Raw genomic sequence first — 27,959 nt, forward strand, 5'->3', positions numbered from 1 at the left:
CCTCCTCTCTTTATCCTTGAAAACTTCCTCCACACCAAACTCGAAACAACTCATTAGAGGGTTAGTGTACAATAAAAATTAACATGTTCAGAGGTGACACAATCATTCTTAACACTTCTGGACATTGCATAAAGCTACTGGACATTAATGGAACAAAGAAATTCATCCATCATAGCAAAAGAGGCAATGCGAAATAAAAGGCAGAATCTGTCAAAACAGAATAGTCCGTAAAGATGAATTTTATTGAGGCACCAGACTTGCTCAAATGAAAATGCTCAAAATGAATGAAAGTTGCGTACATATCTGAGGATCACTCACGTAAATTGGCATAATTTTCTGAGTGACCTACAGAGAATTAGGCCCAGATTCGTGACAGCAAAGAAATCTGTTTCTACGCAGTAATCCAAATCTAGTATGAACCTTACTATCAACGACTTTACTTGGCACAACAAAACACAAAACTAAGATAAGGAGAGGTTGCTACAGTAGTAAACAACTTCCAAGACACAAATTTAAAACAAAGTACTGTAGCAAAATAACACACGGGTTATCTCCCAAGAAGTTCTTTCTTTATAGCCATTAAGATGGGCTCAGCAGTTTTAATGATCCATTCGCAGGAAATAGTATTTGAAGCAAAAAGGGAGTATCAAGAGGCAATTCAAAACACATTTAAGCCTAACAATCTTCCTATGCAGAAGAATCTTATACACAAATGAATTCATGAAGAGCAAAGTGACAAGCATAAGAGGATAAAACACGAGTAACTTCAAGATTCTCAACATAAAGAGGGGAAACTTAATATTATTAAGATGCATATAACCATATTTCTCTCTCTCATAATAACTTTCAGTAGCATCATTGATGAAATCCACAATATACCCATCACTTAAAACATTCTTATCATGGTTCATATGCATAGAAGTATCATTAATTTTGGCATAAGAAGAGTTATTCTCATTAATAGTAATTGGAGCAAGATTATTATCAAGAATTTGAACATGGTAAACAAGTTGCGTATTAAAAGAATTGTTTTTGGTAATCCAATCATGACTATGACAAGTTTCATAAGGATAGTTATAACCTATATCATAGCATTCTTTATAATAATCATCAAAGATCGGAGGCACAGTGTCATCATAAGAAATAGAATAATTATCTTTCACGAATCGGTTAATCTATGACCATACCATCATTGTTATTAGAAGGAGATGTATCAAACACATAATGATCAGTAGCAAAAGGATTTTCAAACACCTCTTCCCCAAGCTTAGAGCTTTCTATATCATCATGGGAGGAAGCATGGATAGCACCGACACTATGGCAATTATTATCATCATCATTTTCGAATTAGTTTCCCGAGATTTGTAATATCAAAAGTAGTGTGCTCATTCAAATCATGATCGCTAATGTATGTAAAGGGCATAGGAAGATCATCGTATTCAGATTCATTATCACAATAATCATTAGGAGCAACATACTTACGGTTACCTAGCGTTATCTCATTCACGCGGGGATACGCCGTTACCTCTTTCTTTTTATTCTCCTTCTTCTTCTTCTTCTTCTTCTTCTTCTTCTTCGTTCCCTTTTTCTTCTTCTTCTCTTCCTTCTCCTCGTTCACTTCTTTAGGAGGAAGAGGCTTGAAGGGTGGCTTGTCCGCATAACCTGATTTACTTTCGAAACAATAGAAGAAACTTGGGAGGATCCCTCCTTTTCATTAATTAGTTGAAAACACACAACGGTCCTATCATATTTTGGCAAGGTGTCATCTTCTAAAATATTTTGTATGTAAGTATTTGTATGGCTATTATCAATGCAATAAGAAAAACACTCATGCAGGACATCATCAATATCAAGATCACTCATATGTAACAAAGAGATTTTTCTTGACAGTTCTTCACACCCCAAAAATAAAGTAAGTTCATCATGCTGATTAGGAGTAATTTCATCATCACAATACAAATTTGCAGCACTCATTGGGTTCAAATTATCATTGGAGGAGCATTGAAAATTAAAATGACTCCACTTCATGGCAAACTTCACAAATAAAAGGATAGAGGGCACAAACTTTTTTACCAAGATCATCTAGAGCCCTAAACCACTTTCTAGTTTTTTCATTAGCATGATGAATACAATATTCATCTTTGATTTGATTAATTCCACAAGGTCTATGTATTCCACAAAAATTAACATGCTTATAGGAAATAGCATTCTTAGGAGTTTGAGCATGCTTATTGCAATAATTAACAACAATTTCATTCTTCATGCAAGCCTTTTTAAAAGGTTCATGATACTTATCAAAATTCTTTTTAGGCAATTCAAAATGAGAAGAAAAGGATTTATAAAGATTTGCAGCAACTTGAGAGTCAAGACCATAAGTAGCACTCATATTTCGAAATTTATCGGTATCCATAAAAGCTTCAATGCATTCATAATCATAATTTATACCTGACTCTTTACCTTTGTCGTTCTCCCATCCTTCAGCGTTCTCCTCAATCCGATCAAGAAGATCCCACCTAGCTTCAACCTCCTTGCTTGTGAAAGATCCCTCCGAACAGGCATCCAGATAGTCCTTGTGTTGTCCTGAAAGCCTTGCATAAAAATTATTAACCATAACATTACGGGGGAGCTCATGAATGGGACATTTGAGCATTAGTGACTTCAATCTCCCCCACGCTTGAGAAATACTCTCTCCATCACGAGGATAAAAGTTATAAATGTAATTCCTATAAATATGCACTTCATGAGGAGGATAAAACTTAGAATAAAAGAGAGGTACAATTTCCTCCCAACCAAGAGAATGACTATTCTTCAACAATTTATACCAATGCGCCGCTTTACCAGACAACGAAAAAGAGAATAGCTTCTTCCTCACTTCATCCATAGAGATACCTGCACACTTGAATAACCCGCATAATTCATGCAAAAACAATAAATGATCTCCAGGATGGAGCAGTTCCATCCCCTTCATAGCGGTTATCAATAACACGTTCAATAATTTTCATGGGTATCTTGAAAGCAATACTTGCAGTAGGTGGATTTAAAATATCACAAGCATCATTAGAGTTATCGCATATGGGAGATAAAGCATTATCAGAACAAATTTTCTCCCCTAAGGATGGGAAGCTAAAAATATCACAGAAACTAGCTTACCCAAGCTTAGACTTATCCATAGCATTAGCAGTGATTGTGTTCATACTAATAACATTGCTACTAGCATGCAATTGAGGCTCCATAGGTTCTATAATTTTCGCATCACACAATTCATGTCTTAACTTAGGAAATAAATTAAAAAGCTCATAGTTGTATTCCATTATGCCTTACTAGTGTAAAACAAGAAACAAAAAGATGCAATTGCAGGATCTAAAGGAAATAGCTTCGAGTACTTACAACGGCGAAAATAGCTTAGTAGCCGAGATCCGAAGTGTGAGTACCTTTTACCTTTCCTCCCCGGCAACGGCGCCAGAAAATAGCTTGATGTCTACGGGTGCTTCTATTCTTGTAGACAGTGTTGGGCCTCCAAGAGCAGAGGTTTGTAGAACAGCAGCAAGTTTCCCTTAAGTGGATCACCCAAGGTTTATCGAACTCAGGGAGGAAGAGGTCAAAGATATCCCTCTCAAGCAACCCTGCAATCACAAAGCAAGAAGTCTCTTGTGTCCCCAACACACCTAATACACTTGTCAGATGTAAAGGTGCACTAGTTCGGCGAAGAGATAGTGAGATGCAAGTAATATGGATGAGTATGAGTGGTAATAGCAATCTGAATAAAATAGGGCAGCGAGTAAACATGCAACAAAACAGTAAACAAACGGAGATTCGATGCTTGGAAGCAAGGCCTAGGGATCCCGCTTTCACTAGTGGACACTCTCAACAATCTATATCTATACCTAATAATAAAGAAAATAAGATTTCCTTGGTTTGGTACCGTTTTCGTCCGTTGTTTCTTTCGTCCCTTCGTCCGTCCTTACTCCCGTCGCGTTTTTTCCGTGTGGTCAAACATCACGTTTCATACGGGCCCGGCACGGAATCGATTTTCCCAACTGATAAGAACTCCTATACGTGCACGGGAACAGGCCCCATAAATAAACGGAGCGCTAACCAGAACAGGGAACCACACATATATCGATTCTTCACGTCCTTGGCGGCGGCCTGGATAACAGCGGGCAATCGTGAAAGGCTTGAGGGACAGGTACGACGACGGCGTAACTCGGAAGCAGCGGCAGACTTGCAGAGTCGACGGCGATCCGTCTGCCTCGATCTCTCCATAATCAAGATGGACTAGAAAGCATCACAAAAGAAACTGATGCCACAAATCGGAGGGAAAAAACATGCACTGATTCCTATCCAACCCACAGAGAACTTGGGGGGAACCAGGAAGCGCTAAAGAAAATTTGCCCTGATGAGAATAGTCCTGCCGCCGGCCGCTACTATCGTTAAGTTCCCAACAGCGCTTCGTCGGGTTTGGTTGCGCTTCGAGCAAGGTGTGCGTCAGCCAAGAGAGCTGCAGATGGTATGCAGGCAAAGATAGACATGGCGGCAAGCTCATAGTCATCCCCTTTGGTGGTGACCAAGAGCAAACCAAACGAAATAGCCCCACTGCCCTGCTTGTCTGCTTGCCAACATGAACACCAGCGGGGCTAGCTTTCAACTTCCGCCATGAGATGATCCGCAACGCAATTTACCGGGTGAATCTCTAGGCCCATGAGGTTTTGGTTTGCTTGCTGAACCTGGCAACAGTCGAATCCTGTTAAAGTCTTCCGATTTGAACTTGCCAAATTGAATCTACCACGTTGTTGTTGTTACTCATGTAGGCAGAGAAGGCACAGGCCAATGAAAGAAAGGATTCAGATGCGCGCAGCACACATAAGCTAGCTCTATCTACACGATGGCAAGCAAACCCGTATGTATATCTATGTGCCGGTAACAGGTGTGCATTGAAGTTTACAATTGCTGCTTCACTTCTGTAGCAATCCTTGAATTACATTGCTACATTGATGTGTGACATAGGATAGCTATCTTATAACTGATTTATCGCTTTCTGTAGAATTTTTTTTCAGCTGATCATTATGTGCTGGTGAGGGTCGCAGGAGGGAGCGACCTGAGCTGCGCATCTCAGACGCCGGCCAGAACCCTTCTCCATCTAATTCCCGCTCCCCAACATCTAACAACAGCAGCCCCACAGGGATGCAACGGACTGGAGATCGGCCAAATTCCTCAGGCCCATCCCCAACAAGGGGATCCCGCGCAGGATCGACAGGAGTCCTAGCAGCAGCGCGCCACGTCTGCTGCCAGTCCTTCCTCTCTGATCTACACTCAAGAATCGGGATTTAGGAAGAGGAGCTATGACAGGTTTCATTAGAAGAGAAGGGGGCAGAATTTAAGAAGAGACCCTAGGACTGAAGAAGATGAGAACGTGACTGCAGAATAGGTCGAGGTTGGCTCAGGTAAATTTAATCTTCTGAAGATGTTGCTGGGTTTGCCAATGCTTCGCTGCTGCCGTCAGTAATCAAGGTGTCATCTTGTACAACACGGCTATATGAATTGTAAACAGGAACTTCATTCGGTAACTTGAAGGTATTAATTATTTGTCTCAATTCTCTGTACTTTGTATGTTTTAGAATGAACAGCTAAATTCAGATACTAAGATAGAAGCTAATAATAGCTAAACATGTTTGTTCATTCGTCGAAGTAAATTACGGGTGGATACGCAATGTTGTCCTACTGTCGTTGGCAATTGCTCCTTGCTGCCCACTTTTGATGCGAATGGATTCCCTTCTGTGGTATATTTTTCTTGGATTAATCTGATTATGAGATTTCCATATATATGTTGTATGCAGTTTCGAACTAAAGTTATTTTGTGCCATAACGAGATGGCGGAAGCAAAGGCCATCTTAACAATTCGGCTACTAGCACACAGATTGAAGCTCGTGCGTGTGGATAAGTTTTAATTTCTCTTTATAGATAAAGTTTTGAACGGTGATTCAAAGGAGAATGAGCTGAACATGTAAGTAATAGGGGACTCTCCGCAACAACTCATGTGTCTTCTGTCACCTCTAATTTTCTCTGACCGTGTTTGCAGTGTACTAGCATGTGTGGCGGCCTGGCGGGTGGGCGAAAGGATTTTCTTACTTTATTCCCTCTTCCTAACCCCACGTCGATGCCAGCCGAATTTCATAGAAATTCGTGGGAGAAGGCCTAGGCATCACAGTTTATGGATCGGATGATCGAATGAGCGTTGTGAATCTACATGTAGAAATTCGTCGGCGAAGGTCTCGGCTTCAACTTTGTTGGAGCGGATGATCAATGATCATTGTGAATTTGCATCTAGACTCCTCTCCCAAAGATTTATCCGCCGACCTAGAGATGAGGAAGCGACAAGTTAAAGTTTTACTAACAAAACCGTTCTTAGTGTGCTTCAATAACTCTATCGGTGTACTGCATGGGCTCCGTGACAACACCGGCTCTCTAGGGAGGAGATAAGGGCGGCATGGTATTGGGGTTGTATGGAGCCGCAGAAACACGCATATAATTATGTTAAGGCATTGACTAACAAGATTATCTTGTTTCTGGTAAATTAACCCGGTGCAACGCACGGGCAATTTTCCTAGTGATCACATAATAGGACTACTCTACACCCTCTTGTTGGATGATGAACACCACTAACTGTGTAGGATTACATGAAACCTCAATGCCGGAGTTAACAAGGTCCACAATATTCAATGTTCATATTTAAATAACCTTAGAGTGTAACATAGATCAACGCAATCACACCAAGAACTAACATAGCATGCACACTGTCACCATCACACTATGAAGGGGGCATAGATCACATCAATTCTTATCATAGCAATAGTTAACTTCATAATCTACAAGAGATTACAATCATAACCCACGCCAAGTACTACACGATGCACACACTATCACCATTACACCGTGTAGGAGGAATAGACTACTTTAATAACATCACTAGAGTAGCACATAGATGATATTCAACTAGATCACATAAAGAGAGAGATGAACCACATAGCTACAGCGGAGCCCTCAGCCCCGGGGTGAATTACTCCCTCCTCATCGTGGAGGCAGCGATGGCGGTGAAGATGGCGGTGGAGACGGCGGTGGAGATGACTCCGGGGGCAATTCCCCGTCCCGGCAGGGTGCCGGAACAGAGACTTCTGTCCCCCGAATTGGAGTTTCGCGATGTGGCGGCGCCCCTGGAAGGTTTTCTGGAGTTTCGTCAAGAGGTATCGAAGTTTTAGGTCACGACGGCTTAAATAGGCGAAGAGGCGGAGTCGGAGGGGCCACGGGGTGCCCACACACTAGGGGGGCGCGCCCCCCCCTTGGGCCGCGCCGCCCTGTGGGGTGGGGCCCCCCTGGCTCCCCTCTCGTCCTTCTCCGGTGCTCTGGAAGCTTCCGGGAATTATAAGGTCTTCGGTCTTGATTTCGTCCGATTCCGAAAATATTTCTTTACTAGGATTTCTGAAACCAAAAACAGCAGAAACACAGCAACTGGCCTTTCGGCATCTCGTCAATAGGTTAGTTCCAGAAAACGCATAAAAACGATATAAAGTGTGAACAAAACATGTAGGTATTGTCATAAAACAAGCATGGAACATCAGAACTTATAGATACGTTGGAGACGTATCAGTTGCTGCAGAGCTCGCAGAGGTGGAAGGAGTGGAGAGAAGGAGGCCGAGTAATAAGATGAGAAGTGCGGGAGGTGTAAAAAGTTAAAACGTAAGAGTCCCCCTATTTATAACAAGAAATTGACTGAGGATCGTGGCTGTTATTTAAGCATCATGGGAAGATGGACAAAGATCCAGTCATACACGTGTCAAGAAGAGAAAGAAATCGGCAGCCCATTACTCCCACTACGTGCGGAAATCGAGGAGGCGCATCGGTCAACGCACAAGGACTAGTCATTTCCTAACTGACCGCGCAGAAGTAGGGTGGGCCCGTCAGGTCACGTCCCATCAATCGAGCCACCGTGGTGGCCACATCACTGGTGATGTCATCAAAAGTATCGGCTCCTCATGAAGCATCCGAAGAAATCTATAACATTGAGCTGCTTGAATTAAAGTCTACGCACGGTTACAAGCATTTGTCCACAGACTCGGGGCTACTCCCATCGGGAGCGCTGGTCGCGCACCCGATAGAAAGTTATTGAAGATAGAAAGGTGTGGACTCGAAGATTTTCAAAGATCCAGGATCATGCCCGGGGACTTGATTCTGAGTAGAGTAACGTTGGTTTGCCATCGGCAGTTAACCAGCATCGATTTATCGAGTAAAACTGGACACGTTAGTCAAATGCCTTACGTACTATCAATTGGCATGACTTTACTCGAAGTTATGGAAGACCCGATATAAAAAAGATATCGGATGATCACGATAGCTTGCGGAAAACATCGACAGCCAAAAACATTCGAGTAGTACAACTTGAGTCTACACACGGTTACAAGCATCCGTGCCTAGACTCGGGGGCTACTCCTATCAGGAGTGCTGGACGTGCACCCGATAAATATGAGCTTTTGGTTTCAAGAGATCAAGACCTTCCCACAATTATGGACGTTCGACAGAAGACAATTTAGTCCCTACCCGAAGCTTTACTTCGGCCAATCACTCGGGGGCTACTGATGTGGGCATTACCCTTCGGGTAACCAATGTTATGCTACCTCCTACGGCCCAACTAGGGGCCCATGAAGATCGTTCACCGACCAAGGTGGGCTGATACATCGGTTCCGAAGAAAGATTCTTGATGAACAAGGGAAGAAGACGAAGGACAAGGAAAGTTTAGACATATAACTCTTTTTAAACTAGTCGAACCCGGACATAACTCTTGGGACCTGACCTGCAATATAAGGGCCATGAGAGGGTCTGTCGAGGGACATACAATCACCCCAGCCATATTCACCGCAAGTCTAGAGCTAGGTCTTTAGAAATCTTAGCCTCTCGACGAGATCTTAGTCATAGCCTTCGGCTACCCCATTGTAACCCAATTTATTCGATAATCAAGATCAGACAAGCAGGAAGTAAGGGTTTTACCTTATCGAGGGCCCGAACCTGGGTAAATCTCTCTCCCTGTTTGTTTGGTATCCGATGTCTCGTGTCAGCCCGTAGGATTCTGTCAACCCTAAGCCCCAAAAGGTGGGCATTGCCGAGGAGCACCCTCGTCACCATCCTTCTCGTACTCGTTTTGTCTCTCCTCTTCTCACCACCAGCTCTGGTTTCCCTCTTCTTCCTCCTCCTCATCTTAATCGGCGTCATCCACGATTAAGCCATCCTTCTCGTGCTCGTTTTGTCCCTCCTCTGCTCATCGCCAGCTCTTTCCTATTCTTCCTCCTCCTCATCTTCATCGGCGTCATCAACGATGAAGCCATCCTTCTCGTGCTCGTTTTATCCCTCCTATGCTCACCACTAGCTCTAGCTTCCTCTTCTTTCTCCTCCTCATCTTCATCAGCGTAATCCACGATGAAGCCATCCTTTTCGTACTCGTTTTGTCCCTCCTCTACTGACGAGGATATCATTACCTCCGATTTGAAGGCATATGTTGGTGAAAAAGATGAAACTACGTCGAGGACGACTTCAATTCAAGAAGGGGAGGATGATGAGGACATCGCTATGATAGATACAACCGATACTCCTACATCCACATATCCTCTTGTACTTCAAATACAAGGATTTCTCGCAAGAGGTTGTGTGTTTCAACTAAATTATCAGGTACCTTCGTTACTAGGAATCCTTCCTAATATACATGAGAATATGATGCTGTCTAAGGGTGTGTTCGCTTCTGGAATTAGGAGGAATGGAATGGGACGGTTCCGCACCTAGCACTCATTATTGTGTTCGGTTGGGTAGAAGGAACGGAACCAACTAGTTCCTCGGAATGGAATATACCGCATAGATGCGGAATGGACTCCTACGGCCGATTTGGTAGAATCTGGAGGAACGAGCCGCTAACCACCGAGCGGATGAAAAGAAAAAAAAGAAACATCAGGCTAACCACCCAGCACAACAATCACGCGCGGCATCGCACGCCCACGGCGGCGGCCCAACATGGCCGGCGGCGGCGCACGCCCGTGACGGCGGCGCAGGACGACCAGCACACGCGGCGGCCGAGCACGACCAGCACGCGCGGTAGCCGAGCACGTCCAGCACGCGCGGCGGCGCACGCCCGTGGCGGTGCAGGAAGGCCAGCACGGCCAGCGGCGTCGGCGAACGCCCGCAACATCGGCCAAGCACACGCGGCGGCGAAACGGCACGGCCATCGGCGGCTCAGGACGGCAAGCATGCGCGGCAGCCGAGCACGGCCAAGCACGCACGGCGGCACACACCCGCGACGGTGGCCCGGCACGCGCGGCGGCGGTGCACGCCCGCATGCAGCGATTTTTATTTTTATTTTTTATTTTGATTTGGACAAAAAAATCATGTTTAGGCATGTGTTGATTTTAATTTGGACAAAAAATCATGTTTAAGCTGTTCCATTCCGCGGTGCGATTCTAGAACCGAACAGAAAATAGAACCGTTCCGTTCCTCGACTTTTTCTGAACCGAACACGGGTCGGAACCATCCCATGACATCGAAATGGAACCATTCCATTCCGTTCCCCCTGATTCTAGAACCGAACACACCCTAAATACGTCAGCACAGCTGGGATACCCCCAACGCAAACGGTTATCCCGACCCGTTTGACTCGGCGGGTCGACGCAAACAAACGCACGCGCGACAATTTAGACTTCCGAAATTCTCCCCCTTAGAGATACCCTAAATCCATGTATCTAGACATAGTGTGTCAGCTCGGTCGTTTCAGCGACAAATATTTCGGGCAGGAGGCAGTGCATGTTTTATAAAAAACCACATCGTCTGCCTACTGTACTTTTTTTTTTTGGAATGGCTAGCTACTGTACTCAAGTTCCTTATCCAAGTATGCTCCGCTAATGACAAATCCAAAGTCGAGAGGTTGGGAGTGCCAGCTGTGCCGCACGTGCGGCCCGGCGCACCATCTACTCTGCAGGGTTGACCGGGGACAAGGCATGCCCCTAGCTCGTTGTTCACGCGAGCCCTTGGCCGCACGAGCGGCAGGTACGTAACGAGTGAGAACAAGGTGGGCCGCAGATGGGTGCAGGAGCACGAGACGCCGTGCGGGAAGCAGCTGCTGTGTGCGGGACGGGACCCGGTAACGTAGCTGGGCGAGGGGAGGCGAGCTTGACCGGTTTGACCGCCGTGGCATGCCCTCGAAGTTGATGAGAGAATGGGCGGTCCGGATTGGGCGCGGCTGCCGACACACACGGAAATCCACGCCTACCTGCGCGTGCGTGCCCTCTGCGTTTCGGAAACCGGGGCGAGCGAAGGCTGGTCCGGACACGGACCGGAGCGCGTCGCCGCTGCGATAGTCTCGACCCTCGACACAAACAAATGCATGCTACTGTAGGAGCGAGGCGTGCGTGCGTGCGTGCCGATATCGCTGACAACCGTTATTTATCCACTCGAAAGCTCGTGGGATGCATGCGCGGCCTTGACGGACGGACGGTCAAACTCGGCTTTCGCAGCGCCAGAGACGGGGTTCCGACGATGTGCATGCATGCGTGCATGACCGACCCTGTCCGACTGTCCGTGATTAAAATTCAAACTACGATTGCAGCTAGCAGGACTGACTAACACAACTGCTGTCGCCCCAGCATTGGCCGGCCCCGTGCAACCCACATATTGCGCCGAGTAAAGTTGCTTGCTCCAACATTCTAATGCACCTAGTCTCGCCGCATGGCCCAGCGCCCGCCGTCGACTCGCCGCCGCATGGCCCAGCGCCCGCCGCCGACTCGCCACCGCATGGCCCTGCGCTCGCCGCCGCGTTCCCCCACCTCATCTCCCTCCAGCGCCAGCCCCCGACTCGCCGCCGCATGGCCCCACGCTCGACGCCGACTCGCCGCCGCATGCCGCATGCCCCTACGCCCGCCGCCGACTCGCCGCTCCCGCTCCCACCGCCCACGTCCGCGCCCCGGCAGATCCTGCTGCCCACGTCCGCGCGGCCGACCGGCTCCTTCGATGGCAGGCCGTGCCCTGCTCCGGCTCGTGCACCTAGCTCGCCGGCAGATTCCCTGTTTGTACATCCAAATGTTTTATTATGTTTTAAAAAATCAAATTCCATAGTTTGTACATCCAAACAAGATTTGGAATTGGTTACACCCTTTGATTCCAAAAGTAAATTCCAAACACATCCAAACAACGGAATCGAATTAGAAGCCAATTCATTTCCATCTCAGATTTGGAATCTTAGGTCAATTCAATTCCATACCTTATCCAATTCAAGTAGTGGCGGAGCCATCAGGGAGAAAGGATGGGGCGGGCCCGCTCCACCCCAAGATTTGGTCCAGCCCATATGTCTTACTAGCCAAGTGCTCGTGCGTTGCTACGAGGTAACAATAAAACAAGTAAGCATATATTGAATAATAATATTAGTTGCAATTTTTTTTGATCTTTCGCCCATCCATTCAGCCCGCCCGCCCAGATGCGGCGGCGCCCTTTCGCATTATCATCTAGTACCACATTTTCTTTCCTCCCGTCCCTTCATGCATGAATGAATAAACTCGGCAGAAAATCCTTAATTTCTTATGTTGAATTCACATAAGATGAAATAGCCTGTATCGCCCCTTACACATTTTAATAGCCAACTTATTGAAGCCCCCGAAAAAAACTTCGTAAAATCTAGATGTAACCGGAATTGCATATGATTAGAAAAACCTCCTATTTAATTTTTTTTTGTTGACAGTCAAATTAGCATATCCAATGAGTAATGGTGAACATGGTCTTGTTATCCTACAAAAGATGCTGAGAGCAAGTATAATAAGCCTACTCAGCCGGCTATAGTACTTGCCACATCATCCAAAATCCTTGTTGGAAGAGAGAGAAAGGAGGTGAGAGAGTGGAGCCGGCTACAGCTCAAGCGCCGGGCTGCACACATGCAACGAGGCAAAAAGCTTCCAAAGACCAATAGCATGCATGTATTAAATAATTGTTTTTTAACAAAGCTCACTTAACAGCTAGCCTAATAGCTAGTTTATTATATGAGTGGGCTCTATGTTGACTATAAAGTGAGGTGGCATTGCTATAGAGCCAACTTTCGGCTCTTTTATTAGCCTTGCTCTAAATGCATTATGTCCCTTCCTGTTCCATTTTCTCAGAGCAAGGCTAATAAAAGAGCCGGCTGTTGGCTCTATAGCAATGTCACCTCACTTTATAGTCAACATAGAGCCCACTCATATAATAAACTAGCTATTAGGCTAGCTGGTAAGTGAGCTTTGTTAAAAAACAATTATTTAATACATGCATGCTATTGGTCTTTGGCTGCTTTTTGCCTCGTTGCATGTGTGCAGCCCGGCGCTTGAGCTGTAGCCGGCTCCACTCTCTCACCTCCTTTCTCTCTCTTCCAACAAGGATTTTGGATGATGTGGCAAGTACTATAGCCGGCTGAGTAGGCTTATTATACTTGCTCTTAGAGATCGATTACTGAGCTGTAAAATTGTTGTTGTACACCCAATTGCATGTAAAGCCGGAACACTCATGTCTAGAACCATGCATCACATTTGCTAACTATCTTATCACCTGAGATTTCATTAACTCCGCCTTCGTTTAAGAAGCTCCGGCGTGGCTGTATTCTTTGCAAACCAAACCAGGCCACCACAGTCATCTTGGATCTCGTCTTGGTCCGCCTCCCAGAGGACGAGGTTGAAGAACGCCAAGCCACCGCTGCGCCGCTCCCTGTCTACCACGACGATGCTCCTGCTCTGGTCCAGTTCTGCCGACAACTCAAACACCACTCCATCGTTGCATCCATCTGTCACAACGTTACTCCGCCATACCTGGCGCCGCCTAGGCTTGCCGAGAAACAGGTATAGCTTGTGGACTCGTCTCTCCAGTCTCCAGTGAGATTATTCGCTGTGAACGGCGTATCCGTACTCCTCATCAGATGGAACAAAGCGATCAGACAATAGGCGTGGATGGAATTGTACCGCAGCACCAGGGTCGGATCTGAGGGGGCGGTTGCACATGTCGAAGTAGGAGGCGGCGATGTCCCTGTTCTGGAAGTGACGTCCACAATTCAGTTGAGATTGCAATCATGACACAGAGTGGGCGGACGGACGAAACGATCGGCGTCGTCGTCGACTACTTTGGTGATGGCGGTGGCGACGAGACATCCGGTAGCGCAACTGGCATGTCAACGTCACCTATGGCGGAAGCAGCTTGCGCAGGTGTAGCACACCGTCGTCAATGGCGTCCAGGCCGGGGCAGTAGACCAGTAGTAGGGCCTCGTCGAGATCATTGGCTTCGGCGAGTAGTAGATCGTGATCCTTCTATCAATACTGCCACCTCGCAGCGCGATCTTCTCTAGTCAATCAACTCGTATACTTATAGCATAGCACAAGGACTTAATTACGTGGAATTACAAACCCACAGCTATTCTGTTCACGTTAGACGTGACAACTCTAAACTTCGGTCGAGTTCTACTTCTGTACGACAAACATAGGGACAATACTCGCTTAGGAAGTTGAAGAATACGGGAACCATCGAACAACCGAAACTCCGACTTTTAGTGGGAGGCGACGTTCTCGTCGACAGCGAGGGGCCTGTGGTGATTTCGTCAATCTCAAGACCTGTCGGATCAGTTCTTCAACGCAGTCTCTTGGAGGTGCTCATAGGGTAGGGTGTGCGTGTGTGCGTTCATAGGGGTGAGTGTGTGCGCGTATATATGAGCGTCTTTGATTATACTGTGTTTCGCAAAAAAAAACTCCGACTTTTTTTTGGGGGCCGCTCGGATCCTATTTTTTAGGGAGAGAGGGCGTACAAAGGCTGCTCGGTTTCATTATCAAACACGATATAGTTCTCTGCACCGATCGGTTTCTTTTTTCTTTTTGCACAGAGATCGGTTTCCTTAATAAACACGATCCTGACCGCGGGCGAACAAGGATTTCCTTACTGGGCCGGCCCATACATATCAATCATCTGGGAACGAAGCACACGGCTCCGATCCAGTTTCTTTCACGTACGCACGGTGGTTCCAGGGCACACACGAGAGATTTTACGTACCGGTCTTTTTTATAACCTACTAAGCATATCAATTGATCCTGGTCTTTTTGACGGACGAAAATTGTTTCGATTTTTTTGACCTACCAACACCACCGATCCGTAACTTATTAGTAGAGAAGAGATATAGAAAATAAGGAAAAAAATAAAAAAGCCCATCTCAAATAAGGTCTACCCCACCCTAAAAAAATGAACTGGATTCGCTACTGAATTCAAGTACCCACTACTCCATCCGTTTCTATACATGTAGCTACACTAAGTATTTAAGACCCAAACTTTGACCGATAATTTGAGCGATATATAACATCAAAAATATATCGTTAAAAACACCTTTCAAATTGAGTCCAATGATATGCATTTGGTGAAATATACGCCATATTGTTTTTTTTTTAACGGAGGCAAAAGCTTTGCCTCATCCATTTATTAAGAAGAAGGTGCCCGGTTTTTAGGAGAAAATCGAGCGAAAACAAACAACAACAGTGCCAAAGCACACTCACAACCACACACTCCCCGCCACAAGGGGCACACCTAGCTACCCACAAAAGCTACACAAGAAGCTCTAGTCGGACTATGCCAAACAGATGGCTCTTCGAGGAGAGACCGGCAGCTCCGATTCTGAAGACGAGCCTCGGAGAGTAGATGCGCTAGACAAGCACCAAATAGGACCTTCACCGGACCGCCTCTTGAAGGTCATCGTACACCGCCCAAGGCCAGCTTCGACTTCACAGCAAGAGGAGATCACCACGAAGACGGCGCCGGAACGGAGCCGACTAACATGACCTTGCCGCAACCATAACATGGCCACCACCATCGTCGTTGCCTCACAAGCCTCCACCCGGAACACACGTATCTCCGGTTGACCTCCTGCCAACCCAGATGCCCTGTGTGTCCAGCCCGTTGGAGTGCGAGAAGGGGATCACCAACTTCAAGACAACGCCCTCAAGAGGGGAAACGACGAAGAATCGACGCCGTCGTCCAATCCCGTGGGATCTAGGCTTTCACCGGAAGACGTGAACCCGAGGCAGCGAAGGTCGGAGAGCTCCACGACCCCCCCCCCCCAAGGAGGATGGCGACATCCACGGACGCCACGCGGTCAGGCTTTCACCCGGAGAAAATGAGCCACCACACCCTCACGCGGTCGACCAGCGAGACAACGCTGCCAAACCACACTCCGTAGACACACCTCATGTGCAGAAGCGGTGCCACCGCCGCACACAAGCCACCAACGCCACCAACCAGAACAAGGAGCTCCGCGAGCTCCGCTGCTACCACCCGCATCGCGCGGGGTTGAAGAGCCGAGACTCACCATTACCGCCGACCAAGCTCACCGAGAAGAGCTCCGCGGGGCCACCAACCACCACAGAGAGGGAGCTTTGACGGACGCCAACATAGAGGTCCAGTCCGAGCCGTCGGCCGCAGCAGCGCGAGCTCCCCGGTCCAGCTGCCCTCGCAGCCACATCGTCCACCAAACCACCCATCGCACACAGGGCCGCCGCCCCGCCATCCAGCACCGCTCCCGCCCCCTACAGCCTCGCCGGTGAAGGCCGGGAAGGAGGACACTGCCTCAGCCCCCGCAACCACAGGCCGAGCGAGCGCAACGCGGGGCAAGCCCGTGCAGGCCCGCGGGAACCCATCTAGGCCCGTGCGTGCGCCGCCAAGCCCCGCTTCACCTCGCTCCGCTGCAGCACCGCCGCACCCCGACCGCGACCTTGCCACGCGCCGCCACGACCACCCATGGCCCCGCCAGCGCCCAGGTGCTGAACATCCGCGCCCCGCCGCACTTCGCCGCGCCCGAGCGAGCTCCCTCTCGCCAGGGGACGCGGGAGGGGAAGAAACTACCCGCCGCCCCCTTCCCCGGGGAGCACGCGGCTTTGCCGGCCCCCTCCGGCGGTGCCGAAGCAAGGGAGAGGGGTGTGGGAGGAGGATAGAGGCGGCGGCTAGGGTTCCCCCGTCGTCGCCAGAGGAGGGCGACACGGGGGGTCGCGACTCTCAGTGTACTGATACGTCTCCGACGTATCGATAATTTCTTATGTTCCATGCCATATTATTGATGATACCTACATGTTTTATGCACACTTTATGTCATATTCGTGCATTTTCTGGAACTAACCTATTAACAAGATGCCGAAGAGCCGGTTCGTTGTTTTCTCGCTGTTTTTGGTTTCGAAATCCTAGTAACGAAATATTCTCGGAATTGGACGAAATCAAGACCCGGGGTCCTATTTTGCCACGAAGCTTCCGGAAGACCGAAGAGGAGTCGAAGTGGGGCCACGAGGGGCCGCCACTATAGGGCGGCGCGGCCCGGGTCTTGGCCGCGCCGACCTGTAGTGTGGGGCCCTCGTGTGGCCCCCCACGTTGCCCTTCCGCCTACTTAAAGCCTCCGTCGCGAAACCCACGATGCGAAAACCCATGATACGGAAAACCTTATCGAGACGCCGCAGCCCGCCAATCCCATCTCGGGGGATTCGGAGATCTCCTCCGGCACCCTGCCGGAGAGGGGATTCATCTCCCGGAGGACTCTACACCGCCATGGTCGCCTCCGGAGTGATGAGTGAGTAGTTCACCCCTGGACTATGGGTCCATAGCAGTAGCTAGATGGTTGTCTTCTCCTCATTGTGCTTCATTGTTGGATCTTGTGAGCTGCCTAACATGATCAAGATCATCTATCTGTAATACTATATGTTGTGTTTGTCGGGATCCGATGGATAGAGAATACCATGTTATGTTAATTATCAAGTTATTACATATGTATTGTTTATGATCTTGCATGCTCTCCGTTATTAGTAGAGGCTCTGGCCAAGTTTTTGCTCTTAACTCCAAGAGGGAGTATTTATGCTCGATAGTGGGTTCATGCCTGCATTGACACTGGGACAGTGACGAGAAAGTTCTAAGGTTGTCTTTGTGCTGTTGCCACTAGGGATAAAACATTGATGCTATGTCTAAGGATGTAGTTGTCGACTACATTACGCACCATACTTAATGCAATTGTCTGTTGCTTTGCAACTTAATACTGGAAGAGGTTCGGATGATAACCTGAAGGTGGACTTTTTAGGCATAGATGCAGTTGGATGGCGGTCTATGTACTTTGTCGTAATGGCCAATTAAATCTCACTATACTTATCATGACATGTATGTGCATTGTTATGCCCTCTCTATTTGTCAATTGCCCGACTGTAATTTGTTCACCCAACATGCTTTTATCTTATGAGAGAGACACCTCTAGTGAACTGTGGACCCCGGTCCATTCTTTAATACTGAAATACAAATCTGCTGCAATACTTGTTTTACTGTTTTCTCTGCAAACAATCATCTTCCACACAATACGGTTAATCCTTTGTTACAGACAAGCCGGTGAGATTGACAACCTCACTCGTTTCGTTGGGGCAAAGTACTTTGGTTGTGTTGTGCGAGTTCCACGTTGGCGCCGGAATCTCCGGTGTTGCGCCGCACTACATCCCGCCGCCATCAACCTTCAACGTGCTTCTTGGCTCCTCCTGGTTCGATAAACCTTGGTTTCTTTCTGAGGGAAAACTTGCTGCTGTGCGCATCATACCTTCCTCTTGGGGTTCCCAACGAACGTGTGAAATACACGCCATCATGTACCTCATATTGTTTTAAAAGGTCTCTCATTTCTTGTTGTCCCCTCTCTCTCTCTCCAACCTGTCCCATGAGAATCTCTCCCACGCCCCTGGCTCCTCTCCCCTTCTCTCCGGCGGGCCGGAGACGGCAGGAGAGAGAGGCCCACCTCCTCCCTATATATAGTAGCATTAGTTGTAGACTCGGATTTTGTCTTACCCATGTTGAGAATGGCGTGATGTCGTCGGGGATCTTGTCATCGGAGCTCGCGAGCAGAGAACGTTGGATGGGTGTGGTGTTGTTGTTGTCTACGAGGCTCCAAAGGATGGAGTCGGATGTAGCCGGCGATGCGACCACTTCATCCCCTCCCCCTCTCCCAATAAAGCTCGGTTGCAGCTCAAATCTGGCGGAGCTTGCCGGCCAAACTTTGATCTGCAACCATCAAGGTGATGGTGCCATCGGTGATGCTTCCTTTGGTGAGGGCTTCAGATCTGTCCGATGGGGAAGTCAAGCTGCGGACGTCCCATGAGTTCACCAGCTCGAGACATGCGACGACGACTTCCGTTTTGCCCGTGCTCATCTTGGCCATTGAGCGGCCCTCCTCAACCATGCGCAAGCTATTCTTCAACCTCCGGGCAATATGTCGTTGCCGAGGACATTCTTCTGCTTCGTCCTGGTGACTTTGACGACACTGTCCCAAGTCTTTCATCCATTCGTCGATAATACTAAGATGGGCCAGCCTAGTTCCACATTAGCCCGGCGCTCGCTTTTTTTTGAACAAGGAGAGCCCCGAAGGGACTGCAAGCTTATATTAAAAAAATAGAGGAGGTGTACATTATTAAAGAAGACCCCAAAAGATTTAGAAAGTAAAAGATAGGTCCCTAGTATATGTGGGAAAGACCTCGTTGAAAGATCAGAGAAGCAATCAGGTCCCTCCCTATCTCCTCTGCCAAGTCAGAGGTCAGCTGCACTGCCGTCGAGCCCCGCCGCAGGGACGGAACTACTTTCTTCAGTGTCAACGTTGGGCGCAGCTGCTGACCTAGAAGAAGTCTGATGGGTTCGTTGCATGAAAAACAAAAAAATTCTACCGTGAACATGAACAAAAACAAAGATCCAATCTAGGAAGAAGCAAGAGCTAATCTACCAAGATCGAAGCAACGAGAAGATCATGAGACTAACCCTCGAAGATTCCAAAGCCTACGAGATTAGATCTCGTTGTTGATGTAGTCGATCGTCCGTACTGCAATCCGACAGCACTTCCGTGCGTACGGTGTCGATGAAGCCCGTCCTCTCCCCGTTCCAGCGGGCAGCGGAGGTGTGGTAGATCTCCACGGAATCCCAGCAGCACGACGGCGTGGTGGTGGTGGTGGAGGAGAAGAACTGCAGGGCTTCTCCTATGCCGGAGCAGTTGTATGGAGGAGAGAGGGGGGCGACCAGGGTTTCCTATGTGGGGTGGTGTGGCCGGCCACCCCCTCCCCTCTTTATATAGGGGGAGGGGCCAGCCTAGGGTCCCCCCCTTGGCCCCACCTCTCCCTTGGCCGGGGCATGGGGGGAGGATAACTCCCCCCAAGCCTATCCCCTTATCTCTTCATTTAAACCCTTTAAATTAGGAGATACTTATCTCTAGATTTAAACAATTTAAATTAGAGATAGATCTTATCTCTAGGGGTGGGCCGGCCTGTGCCTACATGTCATAGTGGGCAGGACCCATCATGCCATGTGGCGCCTATGTGGCCCCTCCCAGGGTGGTGGGCCCACTGGTGACCCTCTAGAACCTTCTAGAAGCTCCAGTCAAAACACCGGAACTTTCCTGAACCCCGGAAAGTGACTTCCCATATATGAATCTTATTCTTCGGACCATTTCGGACCTCCTCGTGATGTCCTGGATCCCATCCGAGACTCCGAACAAACTTCGTCTCCATCTCATATTCCGAATCTACTTATGCGACATCGAACCTTAAGCGCGTCACCCTACGGTTCGTGAACTATGCAGACATGGTCGAGACTCCTCTCCGCCCAATAACCAATAGCGGGATCTGGAGATCCATAATGGCTCCCACACATTCAGCGATAACTCGGTGATCGATTGAACCATTTACATACGATACCGATTCCCTTTGTCACGCGATACTTTACTTGTCCGAGGTTCGATCATCGGTATCTCCATACCTAGTTCAACCTCGTTTCCGACAAGTACTCTTTACTCGTACCGTGGTATGTCATCTCTTGTGACCCAGTCACATGCTTGCAAGCTAATTAGACGACATTCCACCGAGAGGGCCCAGAGTATATCTATCCGTCATCGGGATGGACAAATCCCACTATTGATCCATATGCCTCAACTCACACTTTCCAAATACTTAATCGCATCTTTATAACCACCCATTTACGCAATGGCGTTTGATGTAATCAAAGCATCCTTCCGGTGTAAGTGATTTACATGATCTCATGGTCGAAGGACTAGGTAACTATGTATCGAAAGCTTATAGCAAGTTGAACTTAATCACTTGATCTCATGCTACGCTTATTTGGGTGTGTGTCCATTATATCATTCATCCAATGACATAACCTTGTTATTAATAACATCCAATGTTCATGATCACGAAACCATGATCATCTATTAATCAACTAGATATACAAGAGGCTTACTAGGGACTTCTTGTTGTTTACATAACACACATGTATCAATGTTTCGGTTAATACAATTATAGCATGGTATGCAAACATTTATCATAAACACAAAGATATATTAGAATAACCACTTTATTATTGCCTCTTGGGCATATCTCCAACAGTCTCCCACTTGAACTAGAGTCAATAATCTAGATTACATTGTAAGGTACCTAACACCCATGGCATTCTGGTGTTGGTCATGCTTTGCCCTAGGGAGAGCTTTAGTCAACGGATCTGCCACATTCAGATATGTGTGTACTTTGCTAATCTTTACTTCACCATCTTCGATGTACTCGCGAATCGAATGAAAACGTAGCTTGATATGCTTTAGCTTCTTGTGTGACCTTGGTTCTTGTGCATTGGCGATGGCACCCATGTTGTCACAATAGATGACTAATGGGTCCAATGCACTAGGAACCACACCAAGCTCAACAATGAACCTCTTCATCCATACCGCTTTCGATGAAGCCTCCGAAGCCGCTATGTATTCAGATTCAGTTGAATACTTCGCCACCGTGCACTGCTTGGAACTCATCCAGCTTACTGCAGCACCATTCAATATAAACACGTACCCAGACTGAGACTTAGAGTCATCAGGATCAGTGTTCCAACTTGCATCAGTGTAACTGGTTACAACGAGCTCTTGGTCACCGCCATAACAAAGAAACATATCCTTAGTCCTTTTCAAGTACTTCAGGATATTCTTGATCGTTGTCCAGTGTTCCATTCCTGGATCACTCTGATATCTGCTGGTCAATCTAACAGCATGTGCGATATCCGGTATAGTACACAGCATGGCATACATGATAGAGCCTACTGCCGAGGCATAGGGGATCTTGTTCATCCTCTCTCTTTCTTCTGCCGTAGCCGGACCTTGAGTTTTACTCAAGACCTTACCTGGAAACATAGGCAAGAACTCTTTCTTTCTTTCATCCATTCTAAACTTCTTTAGAATCTTGTCCAGGTATGTACTCTGTGAAAGCCCTATTAGGGGTCTTGATCTATCTCTATAAATCTTGATGCCTAAAATGTACGCTGCTTCACCAAGGTCTTTCATTGAAAAACACTTATTCAAATAACCTTTAATACTGCTTAATAGTTCTATATCATTCCCAATCAATAATATGTCATCTACATATAATATCGGGAATGCTACTGAGCTCCCACTCACTTTCTTGTAAATACGAGGCCTCACCATGAGTCTGTATAAACCCGAAGTCTTTGATCACCTTATCAAAGCGTCGGTTCCAACTCCGGGATGCTTGCTTCAGTCCATAAATGGACCGCTGAAGTTTGCATACCTTGTCAGCATTTTTAGGATCGACAAAACCTTTGGGTTGTACCATATACAACTCTTCCTCAATGTCACCATTAAGGAACACCGTTTTGACATCCATCTGCCAAATCTCATAATCGAAAAATGCAGCTATTGCTAACAAAATCCTCACAGAATTTAGCTTTACTACAGGTGAGAAAGTCTCATCGTAGTCAACTCCTTGAATTTGTCGGAAACCCTTTGCGACAAGTCGAGCTTTATAGATAGTAATATTACCATCAGCATATGTTTTTCTTTTGAAGATCCATTTATTCTCGACAGCCTTGCGGCTATCAGGTAAATCTACCAAAGTCCATACTTGGTTATTATACATGGATCCAATTTCGGATTTCATGGCTTCTAGCCATTTGTTGGAATCTGGGCTCATCATTGCTTCTTCATACGTCGCAGGGTCTTCATCATTGTTGTCCACAATCATGACATTTAGACAGGGATCATACCAATCAGGAGTGGTACGTCCCCTCGTCGATCTGCGAGGTTCAGTAGCTTCCTCGTTCGAAGTTTCATGATCATCATCATTTGCTTCCTCTCCTATCGGTGCAGGCTGCACAGGAACATCTTCCGGCACTGCGCTACTCTGATCTATGAGAGAAGGTTCATTAACCTCGTCGAGTTCTACTTTCTTTCCAGTCACTTCTTTAGTGAGAAACTCCTTCTCAAGAAAGGATCCGTTCTTAGCAACAAAGATTTTGCCTTCGGATCTGTGATAGAAAGTGTACCAAATTGTTTCTTTAGGGTATCCTATGAAGACACATTTCTCCGCTTTGGGTTCTAGCTTGTCAGGTTGTAACTTCTTTAAATAAACTTTGCAACCCCAACCTTTAAGGAACGACAGCTTAGGTTTCTTTCCAAACCATAATTCATACGGTGTCGTTTCAACGGATTTAGATGGTGCCCTATTTAAAGTGAATGCGACTATCTCTAATGCATAACCCCAAAACGATAACGGCAAATCGATAAGAGACATCATAGATCGAACCATATCCAAGAGAGTTCGATTACGATGTTCGGACACACCATTGTGCTGTGGTGTTCCTGGCGGTGTCAACTGTGAAAGTATTCCGCATTTATTTAAACACATGCCAAACTCATAACTCAGATATTCGCCTCCGCGATCAGAACGCAGAAACTTAATCTTCTTGTTACGTTGATTTTCTACTTCACTTTGGAATTCCTTAAACTTCTCAAAAGTTTCGGACTTATGTTTCATAAAGTAAATATACCCATATCTACTCAGATCATCCGTGAAGGTTAGAACATAACGATAACCACCACGCGATGCTACACTCATTGGTCCGCACACATCGGTATGTATGATTTCCAACAAGTCTGTAGCTCGCTCCATTGTACCAGAAAATGGAGTCTTACTCATTTTTCCCATTAGACATGCTTCGCATCTATCAAGTGACTCAAAGTCAAGTGTTTCAAGAAGTCCATCAGAATGGAGTTTCTTCATGCGCTTCATTCCAATATGACCAAGACGACAGTGCCACATATAAGTAGAATTATCATTCAGTTTAATTCGCTTAGCATCAATGTTATGAACATGTGTATCACTACTATCGAGATTTAACAAGAATAAACCATTCATCTCAGGCGCATGACCATAAAAGATATTATTCATATAAATAGAACAACCATTATTCTCTGACTTAAACGAATAACCGTCTTGCATTAAACAAGATCCAGATATAATGTTCATGCTCAACGCATGCACCAAATAACAATTATTAAGGTTTAAAACTCATCCCGAAGGTATATGTAGAGGGAGCGTGCCGATGGCGATCACATCGACCTTGGATCCATTTCCAACGCGCATCGTCACCTCGTCCCTCGCCAGGCTTCGTTTATTCCGCAGTTCCTGTTTCGAGTTACAAATGTGAGCAACCGAACCAGTATCAAATACCTAGGCACTACTACGAGAACCAGTAAGATAGACATCAATAACATGTATATCAAATATACCTTTCTTCTTGATAAGGCCGCTCTTCATATCAGCCAAGTATTTGGGGCAATTACGCTTCCAGTGCCCCTTCTCCTTGCAGTAATAGCACACAGTATCAGGCTTAGGGCCAGCCTTAGGCTTCTCAGGAGGCGCAGCAACTTTCTTGCCGCCCTTCTTGAAGTTGCCCTTTTTAGGCTTGCCCTGCTTCTTGAAACTGGTGGTCTTGTTGACCATCAACACTTGGTGCTCTTTCCGTATCTCCACCTCAGCAGATTTCAGCATGGAGAAGAGTTCAGGTAACTCTTTGTTCATGTTCTGCATGTTGTAGTTCATCACAAAGTTCTTGTAACTAGGTGGCAGTGATTGGAGTACACGAAGAATACCCAGCTGGTTAGGAATCACAATCCCCAAGTCACTGAGCTTCTTCGCGTGCCCAGACATAGCGAGCACGTGCTCACTAACGGAGCTACCCTCTTCCATCATACATCCAAAGAAGTGTTTCGAGGCCTCATAGCTTTCCACGGGCGCCGCATGAGTTTCAAAGATAGCTTTTAGCTCACGGAACAGCTCACAAGGGTCGTGGTGCTCAAAACGCTTTTGGAGCTCCGCCTCTAGGCTGCACAGGATCGCACACTGAACTTGGGAGTACCGAGTTACCCGAGTCTCGTAAACATTCTTTACATCCTCAGATACTGCATGTGCAGGTGGGGGACCTAGCGGTGCATCGAGCACATATTGTAGGTTGCCACCACTGAGGAAAATCCTCACATGACGGAACCAGTCAGTGAAGTTGCTACCATTGCTTTTAAGCTTTTCTTTCTCTAGGAACTGGTTAAAATTGATGGAGGGGGCCGCCATGATCTACAACATATTTGCAAAGAGTTTAGACTAAGTTTATGATAAATTGAGTTCAATTTTAATTCTTAAATTAACTAGGTGAACTCCCACTCAAAACAACATCCCTCGCATTGTCTTAGTGATCACGCGAACCAAATCCACTACACCAAGTCCGATCTTCACGAGAAAAGATGTAGCTTCAAAGGAAAACACTCAAAGTGTTCATCATATCATTCATATGACTCATGCTCTACCTTTCGGTATCCCGTGTTCCGAGACCATTGATGACCCACAAGTATAGGGGGTGTATCGTAGTATCTTCGATAAGTAAGAATGTCGATCCCAACGAGGAGCAGAAGGTGTTGACAGGCAGTTTTGATGAAGGATTCACTGTAAATGCTCACGGACAAGTATTCGGGGGGTTTTGATGTAACGGATGAATAAAGTACGAGTAAGTAAAATGCGAGAGAAATAATTGCAGCGAGTGGCCCAATCCTTTTTAGCACAAAGGACAAGCCGGTTTGTTTACTTATAATGACCAAACGTTCTCGAGGACACACGGGATTTTAGTCTAGTGCTTTCGCTACATACAGCTTGATTAATCTTCATTGTTTTGATAGGTGTTGTGTGGGTGAACCTATGCTAATGTATCGCCCTTCCTAGGACTAATACATACTTGTGATTATACCCCTTGCAAGCATCCGCAACTACAAGAAAGTAATTAAGATAAATCTAACCACAGCCTTAAACTCTGAGATCCTGCGATCCCTCCCGCATCGATATACCAACGGGGTTTAGGTTTCTGTCACTCCGGCAACCCCGCAATTGGCAAACGAGTACAAGATGCATTCCCCTAGTCCCATAAATGGTGAAGTGTCGTGTAGTCGACGTTCACACGACACCACTAGAAGAATAACACCACAACTTAAATACCATAACATTGAATATTACTCAACCATAGTTCACTACTAACATTTAGACTTCACCCATGTCCTCAAGAACTAAACGAACTACTCACGAGACATCATATGGAACATGATCAGAGGTGATATGATGATGAATAACAATCTGAACATAGACCTTAGTTCAATGGTTTCACTCAATAGCATCAACAACAAGTAGAAATCAGTATCGGGAGAGTTTCCCTATCAAACAATCAAGATCAAACCCAAATTGCTACAGCGGTGACGATGTCCAGCGGTGGAGATGGCGGTGATGATGGTGGAGATGATGATGATGGTGATGGAGATGATGTCCAGCTCGATGGCGGTGACGATGGCGTCGATTTCCCCCTCCGGGAGGGAATTTCCCCGGCGGATTCCTCGCCCGCCGGAGAGCTCTTTTCTCTCTGGTGTTCTCCGCCCCGCGAGGCGGCCGTAACCCTTCGTGAGGATTCCTCTCGTGGCTTAGGTCTTTGGGACGAAGGGTTTCGCGAAGAAAAGGAGGCGAAAGAGGCCGAGGGGGCTCCACACCACATGGTGGCGCGGCCGAGCCATGGGCCGCGCCACCCTATGGTGTGGGCCCACCCTGGGTCCAGCTGGCTCCCCCTTCTGGCTTCCTCCATCATCTGGAATAATAGGATTTTTGGTAAAACTTCCTTCCACAGTTGATCTCCCGAAATATTGCATCCTGACGGTGCTTTTTCCAGCAGAATCCTGACTCCGGTGCTCGATCTCCAAATAATCATGAAACATGCAAAATAGATGAAATAACATAAGTATTGTGTCCCAATATGAAATATATCAATGAATAACAGCAAATTATGATATAAAATAGTGATGCAAATTGGACGTATCAACCATGTCTGTACATGCTAGGCTCGTCAAGGCAACCTTAGTATCCGCGTGTGCAAATCTGGCTTGCACCCGTTGTATGCACATGTAGAATCTATCACACCCGATCATCACGTGATGCTTTGAAACGACAAGTCTTAGCAACGGTGCATACTAAGGATGAACACTTTATTATCTTGATATTTAGTGAGAGGGATCATCTTATAATGCTACCGTCACGATTTAAGCAAAATAAGATGCATAAAGGATTAACATCAGATGCAATTCATAATGTGTGATATGATATGGCCTTTCTTCTTGTGCTTTTGATCTCCATCTCCAAAGCATGGACATGATCTCCATCATCACCATCATGGCGTCAAGGTCAGTGGCGCCGCTTCATGGTTGTCCATCACTTATAGCTACTATAACAACTACTTGAAATAAAGCTATTACATGATGAATAGACACGCATGTCTTTAACAAAAATTAAAGACAACCATTAGGCTCCTGCCGGTTGCCATAATACAATAATGAACATCTCTTACATCAAATATAATCATCATCACATGGCCATATCACATCACCAAACCCTGCAAAAACAAGTTACACTCCTCTAATTTGGTTTGCATATTTGACGTGGTTTAGGGTTTTCGAGTGAGATCCAATCTACCTACGAACATGAACCACAACGGTGATACTAGTGTTGTCAATAGAAAGAGTAGATTGAATCTTCACTATGGTGGGAGAG

This window comes from Lolium rigidum, chromosome 2 (genome assembly GCF_022539505.1).
Source record: "Lolium rigidum isolate FL_2022 chromosome 2, APGP_CSIRO_Lrig_0.1, whole genome shotgun sequence".
Taxonomy (NCBI): Eukaryota; Viridiplantae; Streptophyta; class Magnoliopsida; order Poales; family Poaceae; genus Lolium; species Lolium rigidum.